Here is a 16810-nt window from a genome sequence, read left to right on the forward strand (position 1 = left end):
AAATGTTGGGGAAATTAGAAAAACATTTTAAAGTAAATTGTTCGAAAGAGATATAAGTTGGAGGTCATTTTTAAATTTAAAATGATGATATATATTCTTATGCTAAGCTTTGGTGATGTTTCTAAAGTAAATCCATTAGGTTATACCTATTTTATTAAATGTTTACTTTTGGTACATTACAGCGTATTAGTATTATTAATTCTGGCATTTGTTCGTAATTTACCTATACATTTTTCTCTATAGAATACATGACTATTTTAACAACATTTCAAGACTCAAAACACATCAGTGTAGATATTTACAAAATCATTATCAGAGATAAAGTTGGAAATAAAGTCAACAAAAAAGAAGGAAATATAAAACTATAAATGTTGTTCAGTTGTAAACTAAGTTGAAGTTATTTTATAACTATTTTCCCATTAGATTTTTTATTGTTTTTACAACTCTTTAAGACTCAAAACACCTCGGTGTAAGTATTTAGAAACGCATTATCAAAGATAAAGTTGGAGTCCATAAACCACAGTCAATTGAAACTAAAGAAATATTTGTATTAATTTTTATTAAATTCTTTGTATTGTACCAATTTTGTATAAATTATTTCTTTCTGTGCATTGTTGCGTATAAGTATTATTAATTTTGGCTCTTTTTAGTAATCTGTTCAATTAAAAACAAGGCCACAATGCTCCAGTTTATTTACAGTCCCATGGGGGGTAAAAGTAATATTATTTATAACTGTTTTTAGTATTTTGTCCCTAGCTTCTTTTCTTTGGCAACTTTTTGAAAAATTCAAAATGCACAGCCCTTCAGAGCTTTTTTCCGATAAAAGTCAAAAGCAACATTTTAAACAATCTCCGCTTTAACTTAAACTCAAATCAAACTTTGCGAAATTGCCTTGAAGTCCAATTTTTAATATCTTTGAACGTAAATTATGTCGTTGTTTTCCGTAGAGAGACTTTTTGAGAGTCGCTTTTATAATTGCGTTTGCGATTGTGCACCTCTGTGGCAAATTTCAAAGTGATTATTGTAAAATCATGGCCACAACGCTTTATATTAGTTTAGAGTACCATAGTGCGTATAAGTATTATTAATTATCCTTAATTTTAGTATTTTGCAAATAACTTCTCTTCTATTGGAATAATTTGGAAAATTCCAACCGATTCTAGCACTTCAGAGTATTAATTTGAAGAATTATTAAAAATTAATAAATATTACCATTGTAATAAATCGCACACAAGCAAATAATCTTAATTTTTTAAATCTTGCAAATCGCACCAAGTATTTAAATCCTTTCTTATTACAAATATCCTGCACAGTGCTTTAAGCAAACTTTTCATGAATATCAATAATAATTCCATTTAAGATTGTGCACCTTCATGTCAAATTTCATAGAGATCCAATTGAAAACATGGCCACAACGCTCTATATTCATTTAGGGTTCCATAGTGCGTATAAGTATTATTTATTATGACTTCTTTTAGTATTTTGTATGTAACTTTTTTTCTTTTAGAAATTTTTGGAAAATTTCAACTGATTCTAATCCGAAACACTTTAGAGTATATGTTTGAATCACTTCTGAACAGCAATAATAGTTAACGTTATGATAAATCGTATTCAAAACGCGAATATCTAATATTTTCAAAATTTAAACTTGTTTACAAACATTTTTTCAAAGTCTAATATATAAAAATGCGGGGAATAAAAAACCCGTCACATATTATGGGACTTGGGACCCAAATGTAAATTAATTCGATTGACATTGAAGGTAAAGTTTTTGTATAATTGTTTACCTTTCTTTCTCTTACTTGTCATTGATATTGTATTTTAGAACAACAAATTGACTTTAAATTGATTTAAATACATAATAATCTACACAAAATTGCTGTAATTCTACCTCATCCAAGTTCTCCATAATTATTTCTAAATAGAATTTGCAATTGTTAAACCCCCAGAGAATGATAAAAACCATACGTCACAATTGAATATAGACAAATATGCAAAGAGGTAATTTATGCCAGCAACAGAAAAACACAACAAAATCCGATTAACTTCATATTAAAGGCAATAAAAATGTGAAGAAAAACAACGAAAAAATGATATGTGGCGACATGTAAATTTCGTTCCGTTTTTTTTCCTTCCTCTCTTTAAACATCAATGTGAATTGTTTGATTGTCAGTCAGACATTTTTGGGGTTGTCTGCATTTTCTATTTAATGACATTTAACACATCGCTGAACATATGTAGTTGCACCATATATGTGTGATACAATGCCTTTGATGGCAATGATCATCGCCATCAGCAAACATTCAACCAGTATTCGTCTCTCTCTGGTGTTGTTTGTCTGGCTGTCTGTCTTTCCAAAGTTGTTGATTGTCTGACATGACAATTGTATGCGATGGCTAATGGTTTGGTATGACAACAGAAGAATCAACGAAAAGAAGAATGATAAAATGAACACCAAACACAAAAACAAACCAATATTGCCCTCAAGTTGTTTTTGGTGAATATTCCACCAGAATTGACATTAAATACTGTTTTGGGTATTTGAACAAATGTTTAGGTTGTGTTCCAAATCACTCGTTTGCATTAATTGTCGAATTCATGTGAAATCTTAGAGGAAGGACTGTGGTTTGGAATCTTAAAAAATCTAATTTTTAATAGGAAATAATGAGGTCTGAACAAAATAACTGTAAGAATTCATTGGTCAAAGATAACTTCCAGTCTGTAAGATATTGAATAACAATTTACTTCTGGAAAAAATTTCCAAAAAATCATCTTCACTGATAAAGACAATGACTAAAATAAATCTGTGTAAAAATCATCGTTCTAAAAACTATGCTTGTTGGAGGATTTAGGAATTTTGCATAGACTATAAAGTGTTTTTAGTATATATGTGAATTCCTGGTACTTAGGTAAGACGTAGACTTTAGAAGTCTTCTAGGACTTAGAATTTCATGACTAATACTTTTGTCGAGTTTTTAATTTTGAAAAAAGAGATCAAAAGACAACTTGAGAGTTAAAATTTTGAATCAAAATTTAGACGATCTCAGAAAAGATATTCTTCAATTGAGGCTCTCAAAGAAAAGTCTCAAATCACTAATTAAGACAACTAAGTCCACAATTAAGTACAAGTTCTTCTAAGGAAGACCTCAGGAGGATCTTCTTTTGCAGACGACCTCTAAAGTGGTAGTTTCTTGTAATTCTTATATTGGAAAATCTCAGAAGGGTCTTATCTTATATAAGAACTCAAAAAGTATGGTATCGTGTAGCAGAACTCAGATGTGACTTTTCGTCTAGAAGACCTCGTCTAAATAGAGTTCCATTTTTATAGAAAATATAAAGAAAAGGCTTATAGTAGAATTTTATTTTTAACCATAATTTGAATAAGAGACCAAAAAGACGCGTTTTGTGACAGGTTTGAGAGTTAAAATTGTTGACCAAATAATTAAGAAAATTCCGAGGAATCTTAATCCGAACATTTCAAAAAATGTGGAAGAAGTCGGAATTTGAATCCTCTATTTCTGTTACCTTGCGATGTAATCTTTCAATACTCTTATACATGTAACTGCTATTTTTGGCTCTATTTTCATTATCTACTGGATTTTTCCTGTAGTTATTGAAGTTGAAACAAATCAAGAAGCAAGTTCGGCCGGGGAACTTTTAATACCCACCATCATTTTGAAGGAACTTGAAAATGTTCTCAAATGATACCAATTATGCGGGGGCTATACGAAGACGTAATCATAAGTAATTTTTTGTCATAGGCTGTAGTGCCGAGCTTTAAATACGAAATTTGAAACCATTCCGGTGAATAATGTAGGGAGGTATCGTTATATGGGGGCTAAACGAAGATGAGGACCTGCGTAAGAGATTTCTATACCCTACAACACTATGTGTTGGGGGTATTATAAGTTTGATTGGGCCAGAATTTATGTAACACCTCGAAATATTGGTTTCCCATATAGGAATGTATATATGGATCTTCCTAGCTCGCCGAGCTGAGTCGATCTAGCTATGTATGTCCGTCCGTCCGTCTGTCCGTCTGTCCATGTTAATTTGTAATCACGCTACAGGTCGCAATTATGGCCCGATCCTTACGAAATTTTGCACGAAGGTGGGGTTAGGGTCAGAATAGAAGCCTATTTCTTTTGGAGATGATCGCCAAATGTTTAGGGGTTGAAATGGACCAAATACTGAAAAAATGTCGGATTTTGCAGTAGCTATACAGGTCGCAATTACAGACCAATCGACGCGGAATTTCGCATGTAGCTAGAGTTTAGGGCGGGGAAGAAGCCTACCAATTTGGGTGGTCATCGGATAATATTTAGCGGCTAAAATAGACCATATATTTTGTGTTGAAAAAATTCAAAAATTTTCATTAAACCGTGATTTTTTTAAATCCCGGCGAAATCACAAAGTCATGACAAGGTTACTTCTGACCTTTACATTGATGTTAACATCCAACAAATCGGATATATAGCAAAATATGTGCGATATATATGTCTATCAAATAAGATATGCTTGAAAGATCTCTTATATGTCGAGAACGGCTGAACTGATTTCGACATTTCTCATTAATTCAGAATGGCCTCTTGGCAGGAAAGAAAAAACGTCTAAAAAATCGCATAAAAATATCTCTCTAAAGATGAAAATATTGGTTTTGTAACATTTTCTCATATTTTTTCAATTTTGTCATATTTTTGGCATATTTTCATTTTGAATTAAACATTTGGTAATATTTTTACAGCAAACAAAACTAAGTAGTTAGGATATCAGGATATCATATACAGATCGCATTTATGGCCCGATCCTTACGAAATTTTGCATGGGGATAATATGAGGATCAGAATAGATGCCTACTCTTTTTGGAGATGATCGCTATATATTTAGGGGTTGAAATGGACCAAAAAACTGCAAAATTGTCAGCAGGTCGTAATTATCGCCCGATCCTCATGCACATTTGAATGGGAGTTAGCACATTGCAAAAGCCAAGCAGTTTCGGATGGCCACCCAAAAATATTCAATGTGTGAAATAGTTTGCCAACTTTTGTGGACTAAATATGAAAATGTCCATTCCAGCGACAGAAAAGACGCACTTCTGACTATTTCGTTAACGCTGATTTCGTTGAAGAATATAGTCAAATGTCTGTATCTCATATAGATGCGTTTCAGTCAAAAATCAATAATAAATGTTAATCTTTTGCCACTTCTGAGAGATTATAGGTCTTTGGGAAATATTGGTTCCAGATCTAGGAAGACCATTCAAGTGCAACATCTACCAACAAATTGGAAATGAGCAAATTCGTTTACGTTGCTATTATTCGAAAATTAGAAAACGAAACATGATGGTTTTCTTTTATTATTTGTCACAATATCTTGTGGAGTTATTTCGAGTATCTCGCCTATATAAACTGTATGGTTTATTATAGTGTTGTAGGGTATTCAACGGTCGACCCCGCTCGACTGTAGCCTTTGCTTACTTGTTTGTTATAGGTTGTCTTTCCCATTACGAATACAACATTTGAAAACATTCCTTAAAAATGTCGCTAACATCATCAAAATTTCGAATATTGGGAGGTACCGTTACATGGGGGCTATACGAAGACGTGTTCCTTCATAAGTAATTTTTTTATCATAGGCTGTAGTACCTATCACGAACTTCAACTACGAAAATTGAATGGATCCAAGTACCGAATATCGGGAGGTATAGTTATTTGGGGGCTATACGAAGACGAGGACCTAAAGTACGCATGTGTGCAAATTTTTAACCTTCTATGTCAATTCGTTCGAAAGATAGCGTGGTTACAACAGGAAAACAGTCGGCCAGACGAACAACTGTAAATCGACTTAGAATTTTACTCTGATAAAGAATATATCTACTTTTTTGGGTCTGACATGAGTATTTCGAGGAGTTACAAACGGAATGGCACAGTTAATCTACTCGTACCCAATGCGTATTAATGATGCTATTGCGTATACGTATAGTTAATCAATTACTTATTTAAAAATAATTCAAAATAATAATGATATAAACAATAACAATAACATCATTCCCAAGACCACTGTCGCCACCCCAAACAGTTACACAGTTCACCACAAAATATTGCCATTAGGAGCACTTAACCACAACACGAAAGCTTAACTCAACACAACAATGCCCAGCAAAAAACTGGCAGTAGCAACAACAACAGCACCACGCCAAACGATTCTCTCTTATTAAGGTGACACTTTTGACTGGTGAGCACGATCACGATTTACTTGTCCCAATTGTCTCTTTGACTCTCTTTACCACCAATCATAGCAAATGCATACCTATGTATGTGGATATGGGTGTCTGCCATCTAGCTAATCAGCAGTGCGTCTGCTGCCTGGTACGGCGGCAATATCTTTTTTCTAATACCTGGACACTATGTGTTTATATATGTATGTAAGTATGTATGTATGTACATGTAGTTAGTTTAATGAAAATACATTGTACATCGTAGATATTTACATTTATTTAGCTTAAGGCGGCACTCCCATGTGTCAGTCATTAGTCTATCGGTCCAAAGCTTTTAGTTTTCAAACCGATAGACACACCGACACACACACACACATAGTAACGAACAAACAAACAAATGAAAAAGTTGGTTGGTTGGAGAAAAAAATCATCATTTAAATATCAGTAAATATTGAAATGTGATTTGAAAAACAGCAACGATTTTAGACTGAAGATCAATGAGGGGGAAAATTCAGCAGTATTGAAATTGGTGTGGCAAAGCAATAATTCAATTTTGTACGTATTCCACAGACAGCAACCACCACAACAGCAACAGTTATAACGTTGATGGCAGACGTCAAGATGGCTTAAGTTCGACTTATAATGATGATGATGATGCAATTGCCTGGGGTAGCCAAGTTTAAAAATTTTATAGAGAATGAAATGATTATCTTATGCCATTATTTATTAAACATTTTTGGAAACTCGAAGAGTGCGGTTAGCTGTAATGACGTCAGAACAAAACTTAAGAATTGACAATAATAACCGGAAGTCTTTGCCTAAAACCGGCGAATGTCACTCTATACATTAGTGAACTGATGAATATATGATTTTTATACCCTACAACACTATGTGTTGGGGGTATTATAAGTTTGATTGGGCCTAAAATTATGTAACACCTCGAAATATGATGATCGCATAATATTTATGGACCAAAAACTGAAAAATTTCCTGATTTTGCAGTGGCTCTACAGGTCGCAATTGTAGACCAATCGACCAGGTCTCAATTATGGCCCGAAATTTTGCATTCAGGTGGGGTTAACGTCAGAATAGAAGCCTAATGCTTTTGGAGATTTAGGAGTTGAAATGGACCAAAATCTGACAAATTTCCAGATTTTGCAGTTGCTCAACAGGCCGCAATTATAGACCAATCGACGGAAATTAGCATGGGGCTAGGGCTTAGGGCTGGAAAGAAGCCTTCCAATTTGGATGGTCATAGGGTAATATTTAGTGGGTGAAAAAGACCATAACATTTGTGTTAAATTAAAGTCAAATTTTTTCATTAAACCGAAAATATTTTTAATCCCGGCTAAATCACAAAAAGACAAAAAGGTAAATGCCTTTGCTTACATGTTAATAATAATTTGGAAAATTAACCAATGCTCCGCCGTATAAAATTGTAATAATGTATTTCAAAATTAATTTCGTTTTTCAACATTTGGCAACCCTTTTTCCCCAACTGGCCACAAACATTTTCTTATTATTTGAAAAAAAAAATACCGTCAATCATCTTCACTTGTTGCCCTAACTATTTTACACTCCCATTGAGTTACATATTTGAGGGTGTCATACTCGTACGTTAATTTACATTGTTACAAACAAAACACAACAACTTCATATAAGCTGTCAATAATTTAAACAAATAGACATGGCGTGAATGACACACCGCAGAGACTAGCTGTGCCAATTTGAACAAATTATATATTTATTAATTTTGTAGTAATGAATTATTATTTATTTTTTTTTTTTTTAATTTATTCAGACCTTGTAATAAAGTCTTAAAAGAAGGTATGATTAAAACACCTTGAAAAAGAACACTCCCAAAATAGTCTTCTCAATCGAATAACTCCTAGAATTTCTTCCTATATTGAAATTCTGGAGAGAGAGCTTTTTGTGTGAATGACACTTCATACTTCTCGAAGATGTCAAAAATGATAGTTCTATATAGAAGACCTCTCAAAAGAGGCTAAGAGAAGTCTTCTTGTAAAGAAGCCCACAAAATACCAAGGAGGATACTTTCTAATAAAAAAACTCGTAAATGTTATCTTATATTAAATTCTTTTATATAAAAGCAGATCTTTTAAATGACCTCAAAACAAATTATCTCCATAGAGGTCTCCTCACACAGAAAATCTCCAAAATAGTATCCCAACATAAAAGACATCCAAGAGTTCTTTCTGCAAAAAGTGTATTATAAAAAGTCCTCAAACTTTTAGAAAGATAAAATACGTCTTCTAATAAAGAAACCTGCAAAACCCCTACGATCAGACATTCTTCTAAAAAGGACTTAAAAACTCTTCCTAGGTTAATACTTTCCCCCAAAGAGTTTGTGCTTTACAAGAGGTATTTTTATATAGTTAAAGCTAAAAATAGAAAGAAGTAAAAAAAGCAGCTAAGTGGGGGCGTACTTTCAATACCCTCCACCCTTTCGAAGTAATTTGAAAATTTTCAAAAAAAAAAAAAAAAATCCTTCGAGAAATACCGCTCAAATAAAAACCGTGCTGTCCGAAGACGTGGACCTGCATAAAATACGTCTTCTGATAAAGAAACCTGCAAATAGCCTAGGATCAGACATTCTTCTTAAAAAGACTTAAAAAAATCTTCCTAGGTAATAGTTTCCCCCAAAGAGTTTGTGCTTTACAAGAGGTATTTTTGTATTGTAAAAGCAAAAACAGAAACAAGCAAGAAGCAACTAAGTTCGGTCGGGCGGAACTTTCTATACCCTCCACCATTTCGAAGGAATTTTATTATTATTATTATTATTATTATTATTATTATTATTATTATTATTATTATTATTATTATTATTATTATTATTATTATTATTATTATTATTATTATTATTATTATTATTATTATTATTATTATTATTATTATTATTATTATTATTATTATTATTATTATTATTATTATTATTATTAAATTAATTTAATTAATTTATTATTAAATTAATTTAAAGTAAATACTTATTACAACACCAGCTACTTAATTATTTTAATAACATAACAAAATTAAATATTTTTGATTTTCACATTTTTTTCTAATACAAAAAAATCTATTCTAAAGTCAAATAAAACAATTTAAAAATTTTGGTCAAGAACATGTTTTGTTCATTAACAAAATTTTTAAACAACAATCGTTCAAGTCTATGCCAAAAACATTTGACATTACGTGGAGACCGTGAGGGGCATTACTTCCTGAACTTTGGCGCCATTTGCACTTAAAATTGAGTGAATACTCCCACCTACATATGTAAGGCTTTGGCATACCATGTCGTATACATATTGGCCACATTAATTTTTTTTGGCGGCAAACTCCTTTATACTTTGTATTGTTGTTATTGCCATTAACAAAACCAAGTTACAATTTAAATAAATATTTTTTTTTCTCGTTATTGAGTACTTTGTTCAAGCATAAACAAAAAATAAAATTAAGTGAACAAACATGAATAGCTGTCAATTGAGTGTGGGCTTTAAGCGAAATTTTATGTTCGTTTCTCGATGTGGTGCACACCAACCTCTGGCCAAAAAAAAAACCAAGTGGAAATGGGGTTCACCTTTTGCATAGGTATTGGATGTATGGACATCGGTTAATTTGAAAAGTGTTATAAGTCATGTTAATTTATAACATGGCTGTGTGGCTAAATTGCAATGGGAAAATCGTTAAAACCGATTGCCAATTTTTCAAAGAATTGAAAGAAAAATGGAAAGAGGAAATTTATTTTGCATAGCCATTGTTGGTTAATTTGTGGTCAATGAAAAAAGATTTTATTTGGCCGGCTAATAATGGGGTACGAAATAAGCACTAAACTATTTCCACAAACAGAATACATAAAATGTCGGAAATAGCATCAAATTTTTGAATAATTTTAGATTTGTTCGAATTGGTCAACTTTGGCACGAATTACGGCCAATGAAATCTTCACACGCTGTCCAAATGTTGCTCTCCGGTATTTTGAACCATTCCCGACGATGCGCTTGCTTGAGGTTATCGACACTATGGTATTTTTTAGTGCCAATCTTGCTTTCCAAAGTACTCCAGACACAATAGTCCAATGGATTGGTATCCGGAGATTTTGGTGGCCACTGTGGGCTGAATATAAAGCGAGGAACCTCATTGTTTAACCATTCTTGGGGGGCGCGTGCGGAGTGCGATCGTGCTGAGTCCAGTTGGAATGTCCAAGGTCTGCGCCCCAAATGTTTGCGTCCCTAAAGCTACCCTCCAGAATATTTTCGCTATAATATTCGGCATTTATTCTGATGCCACGGTCGATTCATACGAGCGGATAGCGAGCATCGGCTGTTATGGCTCCCCACAGCATCACCATTACCGGCGCTTGAGTTCTGGTGGCCAACCGAAGGTGCACATTTTTAGCTGACCTCTTTGGCAAGTAAATATGATCATTTTGGTTTACAAATTGCTAGACAACGAATGTTTTCTCATTGGAGAAAACCAAATACGGCAGTTCACCACTTTCGGCCAAGCGAAGCAACTCTAACTCTTTTAAGTCTATTTTCTTTCTGTTGCGGTGTAAGTTCTTGCACTTTTTGGAATTTCAATAGCTTTATAACGAGCTCATTTTTCAATATTTGCCGAATGGAATATAGCGATAAGTTCAGTTCACGAGCCATTTTTCGGTCACTGTGACGCGGGTTTCGATCAAGTAGCTTCTTTACTTTTCGAACCATTTCTGCTGTTTTCTTCCGCCCACTTCCTTTACGTCGAGCTACGCTACCTGTATCACGGTAACGAGCGATGGAACGAGACACAAAAGATTTATTCACATTTAAATGCTGGAGTGCTCTAACGATAGCCACTTGTGGTTTTCCAGCCAAATATAAGGAAATAACACTTTTTTAACGGATTTATTTTTTTTTTTTTTTAATTTCCAAATTCGTTTCAAATGGTAGAGGGTATTCAATGTTCGACCGAACTTACTGTTTTTTACTGGTTTCTTATACGTTTGTTATGTATAAAAGACCTTTAGAATATCTAGTCCAGAAGAAATTATATTTCTAGGCTCATATTAATCAAATGTGTTTCCAAATATATATATATATATATATATATATATATATATATATATATATATATATATATATTTTATATAATTACCAAATTGTTGCAGTTAATTGCCTTGTTTTTACTAAAAACAAACATATATTTTTATCGTACTCAAATTTAATTTGAGGAAGTCTACACTCTTCATTCTCCATTTTTGAAATCCAACAATAGGCGCTTGCTTCAATTAATTTATGCACACATTAGTTTTAGGCATTGTTGCTTTCAATAAAAAATACTATGTATTTTGTTGAACATAATATTAAATACAACTTAAACACGTAAGATTTGTTGCTTTATTTAATTATATTCATATTTTGTTTTCCATGTGAACGTGAGATGTTTTGAAAATAAATTAAAAAAATGTAGTCTCAAACGTCAAGAATTTATTAGTGATTTTATAATTTAATATGCAAGGAGTCAATGTTGTGTAAGAATGATATATAATATATATTTTGTATCCAATATTTACTACTATAAAGTATTCAAAAATGTATTCAGTTTTTGGTTTGGGATATTGGAATTTCTATATGTTACTATTTATATTTAATTAGTAATTAGAAGTGGTTAATATTCAAGAAACATACATTTGACATGCATAGGTAATTTGTCAAGATGTTTTTTTTTTTGTTTTGTTTTTGGATTTTAAAAATAAATGTGCCGCTGTTTTATATTATTTTGGAATTTTTAATTGAGGATGGGAAAAGGAATTAAAAAATAAAACACAAAACAAAAATACAATTTCTTTGACACCTTAAGAAAAGGATATTTAAAATTGATAGAAGTCAAACAAGTAAAAAAGCAGGTAAGTTCGGCAGCGCCGAAATTTTGATACTCTTCACCATTGGGAAGGAAAAAAAAATCCGTCGTAAAATACCGCTGAAAAGAAAACCGTTATATGTGGGATATACAAAGACCTGCATAGAACATTTTTCGCCATAGGTTGAAGTACCCATTACAAACTTCAAATACGAAATTTGAAAAAAAAAATCCGGTGAATACTGTTGCTAAATTCATCAAAATATGGAATATCAGGAGTTACCGTTATATGGGGGATATACGATATAGTGGACCTACATAAACAATACTCTTCCATGGGGTAAAGTACTCCGAAGGAGCTCCTTGTGTGGATTTTCAAAAAATTCCTTTGAAAATGTAACTAAAATCATCAAAATACGGAATGTCGGGGGGTACCGTTGTATGGGGGATATACGATATCGTGGAACGATATAACTCATCTTCGAAGTAGACCTGCCTGTAGACAATAGACTGATCTGAGCAAAATTTAAACTTCCTATCCTAATTCATTTTGACTCTAGCGTGATACAACAGGCGGACAGACGAATGGAGGGACAGGGTTAATCGGCTTATAATTTTACGTTGATCAGGAATTATATTATTAGCTAGGTCTAAAATCATTGTTTCGATGAGTTACAAACGGAATGACGAACTTAAAGGCTTTAGGTTCGAGGAAATAAAAAACATTGCAAAATATTTCTTAGTGCAGACGTATTATTATTATTTTCATTATTTTTATACCCTCCACCACACTATGGAGGGTATATTAATTTTGTCATTCCGTTTGTAACTCTTCGAAATACTCATGTCAGACCCAACAAAGTATATATATTCTTGATCAGCAATTTAGCCATGTCCGTCTGTCTGTCTGTGTGTCTGTCTGCCCGTCTGTCTGTCTGTCTGTTGTAATCACGCTATCTGTCGAACAAATTGAGATAGAAGGCTAAAATTTTGCACACATGTATATTTTGCCAGTAGGCAGGTTAAGTTCGTAAACGGGCCATGTAGGTCCAAGTTATCATATAGCCCCATATAACGGTACCTCCCGATATTCGGTATTTTGATGATTTTAACGACATTATTTACCGGGATTGTTTGAAATTTCGCATGTGAAGTTCGAAATGGATACTTCAGGCCATGCCAGAAAATTGTCTGTGCAGGTCCACGTCTTCGTATAGCCCCCATACAACGCTATATTTAGCTACATTATAAACTGATTTTTCTTCAAGTTTCGCATTTAAATATTGTAATAATCTATGACGAAAGTTGCCTATGCAGGTCTACGTCGTCGTATAGGCATTCGGTATTTTTAAGATTTTAACAGAATTTTTAACGGATTTTATTTTATTTTTTAAGCCCACGATTTGATATAACACTCATATGAATGCATCATTTGATTTCAGCTATTTCCGGGGTCTTGATCAATTGATTTGGCCCTTATTTGGCATATTGGTTTCTAATCTTCTTCGTAAAAAAATTGTCAATATATGTCAAGATTTCGGTATAGGTAATTTAACTAATTCAAGGGTCTTAACAATATTTTCAATCGATTTCGCTAAAAATTTGTATTTAGGCTACTTTGGGTGTAGAGATCCATCTTACAGAAAATGTTCAACATAGGTATAATCCCAACCTAACGCTACCCCCAAGTCCACGATCCCAACCAATATTCTCTGGGGTGGAAGTGGGTCAGAATATCAAAATTCCAAAATGGGTTTTTAATTCCCAAGTTACTTTTCGTACACTATATAGCATGCACTTTCAAAAACAGCCATTATCTAACCCACAGTGACCCTTGTAGCAAAATTCATAAGGCCAACTCTGTTCTTACATTTTTTTATCAAATTCGTTACCATTTAACACTTTACGCTCTCCACAGGGTGACATAAAAAAACTGCAACCAACTTCAGACTGCTGTCATTTCTAAGCCATTCGTCCGACCTGTTAAAATTAATCCAGTGACTGCTCATTATATTGTTTACTAGTGTACAAAAGCATGTTGGTAAGAATTTTCCAGAAAAAAAGTTATTCGTGATGGAATTCAAGCGTGATAGTGTAAAAACCACAAGTGGCTATCGTTAGAGCACTCCAGCATTTAGCAGCTGGTAGCGTAGCCCGACGTCAAGGAAGTGGACGGAAGAAAACAGCAACATCAACTGGAATGGTTCGAAAAGTAAAGAAGCGACTTCTTAATAATATGATTCATCCATCCAAAGTATTAATATGGAACATTTCTGATTTCTCACATTTCAATGTTTTTTTTTTTTTTTTTTTTTTTGCAAATCACTGTTGCTGTTATTTATTCCAAAAATTGTGTCATATTCTAATCTTTCAAAATAAACTCTGTACTTTTGATAACTTTATCCGTTGCCATAGTAAACTCTTGCCTCTGACGCCTCAATACCATCAAATAGCGCAAAAAAATACAATAAAAATAATTCAATTTTATCTCCTCAGTTGAGTGTTTATATATTTTGAGTATGATTGAATTCATAAATATTCAGGGTATCTGTCTCATTAAATTACTTGAAGCTCATTTCAAAACAAAAAAAAATAATTAGTTGCTGACAGTGGAATTCTATAACAGAAATAGCAAGCAGGGATGGAAAAGTGGAAATATTGCAGGACGAAAAAAAGATAAATAATTGAAAAATTGAAAATGTTTACATTTGACACAATTTATCAAAATACCGAATATCTGGAGATACAATTATATAGGGTCTATACCAAAACTTGGACCCATGTGTAAATTCTCTGCAAGGATGTTTCACACATACTAGGAACACGAACTGCTAATTTACAGAAAATTCAGTTTGAAAGTTGCTGACTAAAACACCTAAAAAAAACCTTAAATCTGCAGGTACAGTTATATGGGAGCCTATATCAAAACGTTGACCATATACCATTTTCAATACCAAAAGTCCGTCAGTCTTGACATCGACTAACCAATAAAATTCTAAAATTTTGAATCATCTAAAATCTTTTAACAAAATTGGGAGTTGCCTTATTTGTATCGAACGATGAATGGGCCCTCACACTTCCACCTCTGATCATCATATGAGAATGTTCGATTCATAGAAATAATAATACCACCAGTAAGATTCAACGTAAATACATCGTGGTTTCTTTTTTATCTTATCAACATAGAGAACAAAACTGAAGATAACATTTAATTTTATTTACTTGTGATAAAATCAATACTATATATGAAATGATTTCAATTTCACAAAACTATGAAAACAAGAGCAGAAAAAAATCACAATAATAACTGCCCTTATAAATAGAAAGTGAGTAGAAAAAAGGCCAACAATAATCACTCAGATGATATTCTATTAAAAGGGACAAAAATAACGCCATGCATAATTGCTAGCATTAGCTTTAGCTGATATTAGTCTGACGAGCTTGTTTGAGGTTGGAGGGTCGTTTATTGGAGGTAAGGTTTGTTCGAATAGTTGATAGAAAAGGGCATTGATTTTGGAAATTTATTCAAATTGGTTATATCGAAAATTAGTAATAATGAGTTTAATAACCAATTAACAACATATGTGTTCAATAGCTTCTTAATAAAAATAACCTATTTATTAATATGTACTGAGAGAATTTTATCTGTCACATTTAAATATTGTAAATAGTTATAGAACAACATTTAGCAAAATATATCAAGAATATTATGGTGAATATTTTTCATTTGATTTTATAAAACAATGTTGAATATTTATTATCTGAAATAATATTTACATTTGGCCTGCAATTTTTCAAAATTTTCACATCGATCCCAACACAGCTGATTTTTAATCAGCTGATGAATCTGTAAACTCTCATTAACTTACCTAAAAAAAATTATTGTCCATCTAAAGTCCTGGACTTTTGAGTTATCGAACACAACAATTTAGTTACTGGATGCTGTTCGATAATTCCGAAATCCGAACGAGTATAAAGTTCTTACTGAAAAAGTTGGATCAGTTTCAATCATCAATTCGATGAGACCATTTTTATACCCTCCACCATACTTAGTATGCGTATATTAAGTTTATCATTTAAATGTTCAGCACGGCTGAACGTAACTCCTTTTTTATACCCTCCATCAAAGATAGTATAAAGGGAATATTAGGTTCGGCATTCCGATTTTAACCCATCGAAATAATAATAATAATAATTTTAGACCCTTGATCAGCGTAAAATTCTAAGACTATTTAGACCTGCCCGTCAGTCCGTATGTTGTAATCACAGTCCAAACGAATTAATAACGGAAGCTAAAATTTTGCACAGGTCTGTCTGTTGTCTGCAGGCAGGTCTAGTTCGAAGATGGGCTATATCGGTATCGATATCGTATAGCACCCATATAATGATATATTTGATGATTTTAGCCACAAAAGGAGTTCCTTGTGAGTACTTTACCCCCTGAAAGAGAATTGTCTATAAATGTCCACGATATCGTATATCCCCCATATAATGGCACCTCTAGATATTTAGTATTTTGATGATTTTAGCCACATTTTTCGATGGAATTGTCTAAAAACCACAAAAGAAGTTCCTTGTGAGTACATTACTCCCTGGAAGAGAATTGTCTATCTAGGTCCACGATATCATGTATCCTTATATAATTGTTCCTCCCTATATTTGGAAAATTTTAAAGTTTCTTCCAAATGGTTGGAGGGTATAAAAAGTTCGGCCCGGCGAAACTTAGCTGTTTTG

The 16810-nt window shown here is 32.8% G+C and overlaps 1 protein-coding gene and 1 long non-coding RNA gene across 3 annotated transcripts in view; one reads left to right on the top strand and one right to left on the bottom strand.

Moving 5' to 3' along the window:
• LOC101898536 (Leucine rich repeat protein) overlaps positions 1-16810 on the top strand; it is an 88402-nt gene that overhangs the window by 63145 nt on the left and 8447 nt on the right. The window contains exon 1 of one of the 2 annotated variants that reach the window (XM_059120040.1): positions 15532-15548. The exons of the other annotated variant lie outside the window; for it this stretch is intronic. The gene's annotated coding sequence lies outside the window, so the exon portion shown is untranslated. Of the gene's footprint in view, positions 1-15531; positions 15549-16810 lie in introns of those variants that run through there. 2 annotated transcript variants of the gene reach the window in all.
• The window catches only part of LOC131801392 (uncharacterized), a 57600-nt gene that overhangs the window by 38347 nt on the left and 2443 nt on the right, over positions 1-16810 (bottom strand). The gene's annotated exons all lie outside the window — the stretch shown is intronic.

This window comes from Musca domestica, unplaced genomic scaffold, assembly GCF_030504385.1.
Source record: "Musca domestica strain aabys unplaced genomic scaffold, Musca_domestica.polishedcontigs.V.1.1 16, whole genome shotgun sequence".
Taxonomy (NCBI): Eukaryota; Metazoa; Arthropoda; class Insecta; order Diptera; family Muscidae; genus Musca; species Musca domestica.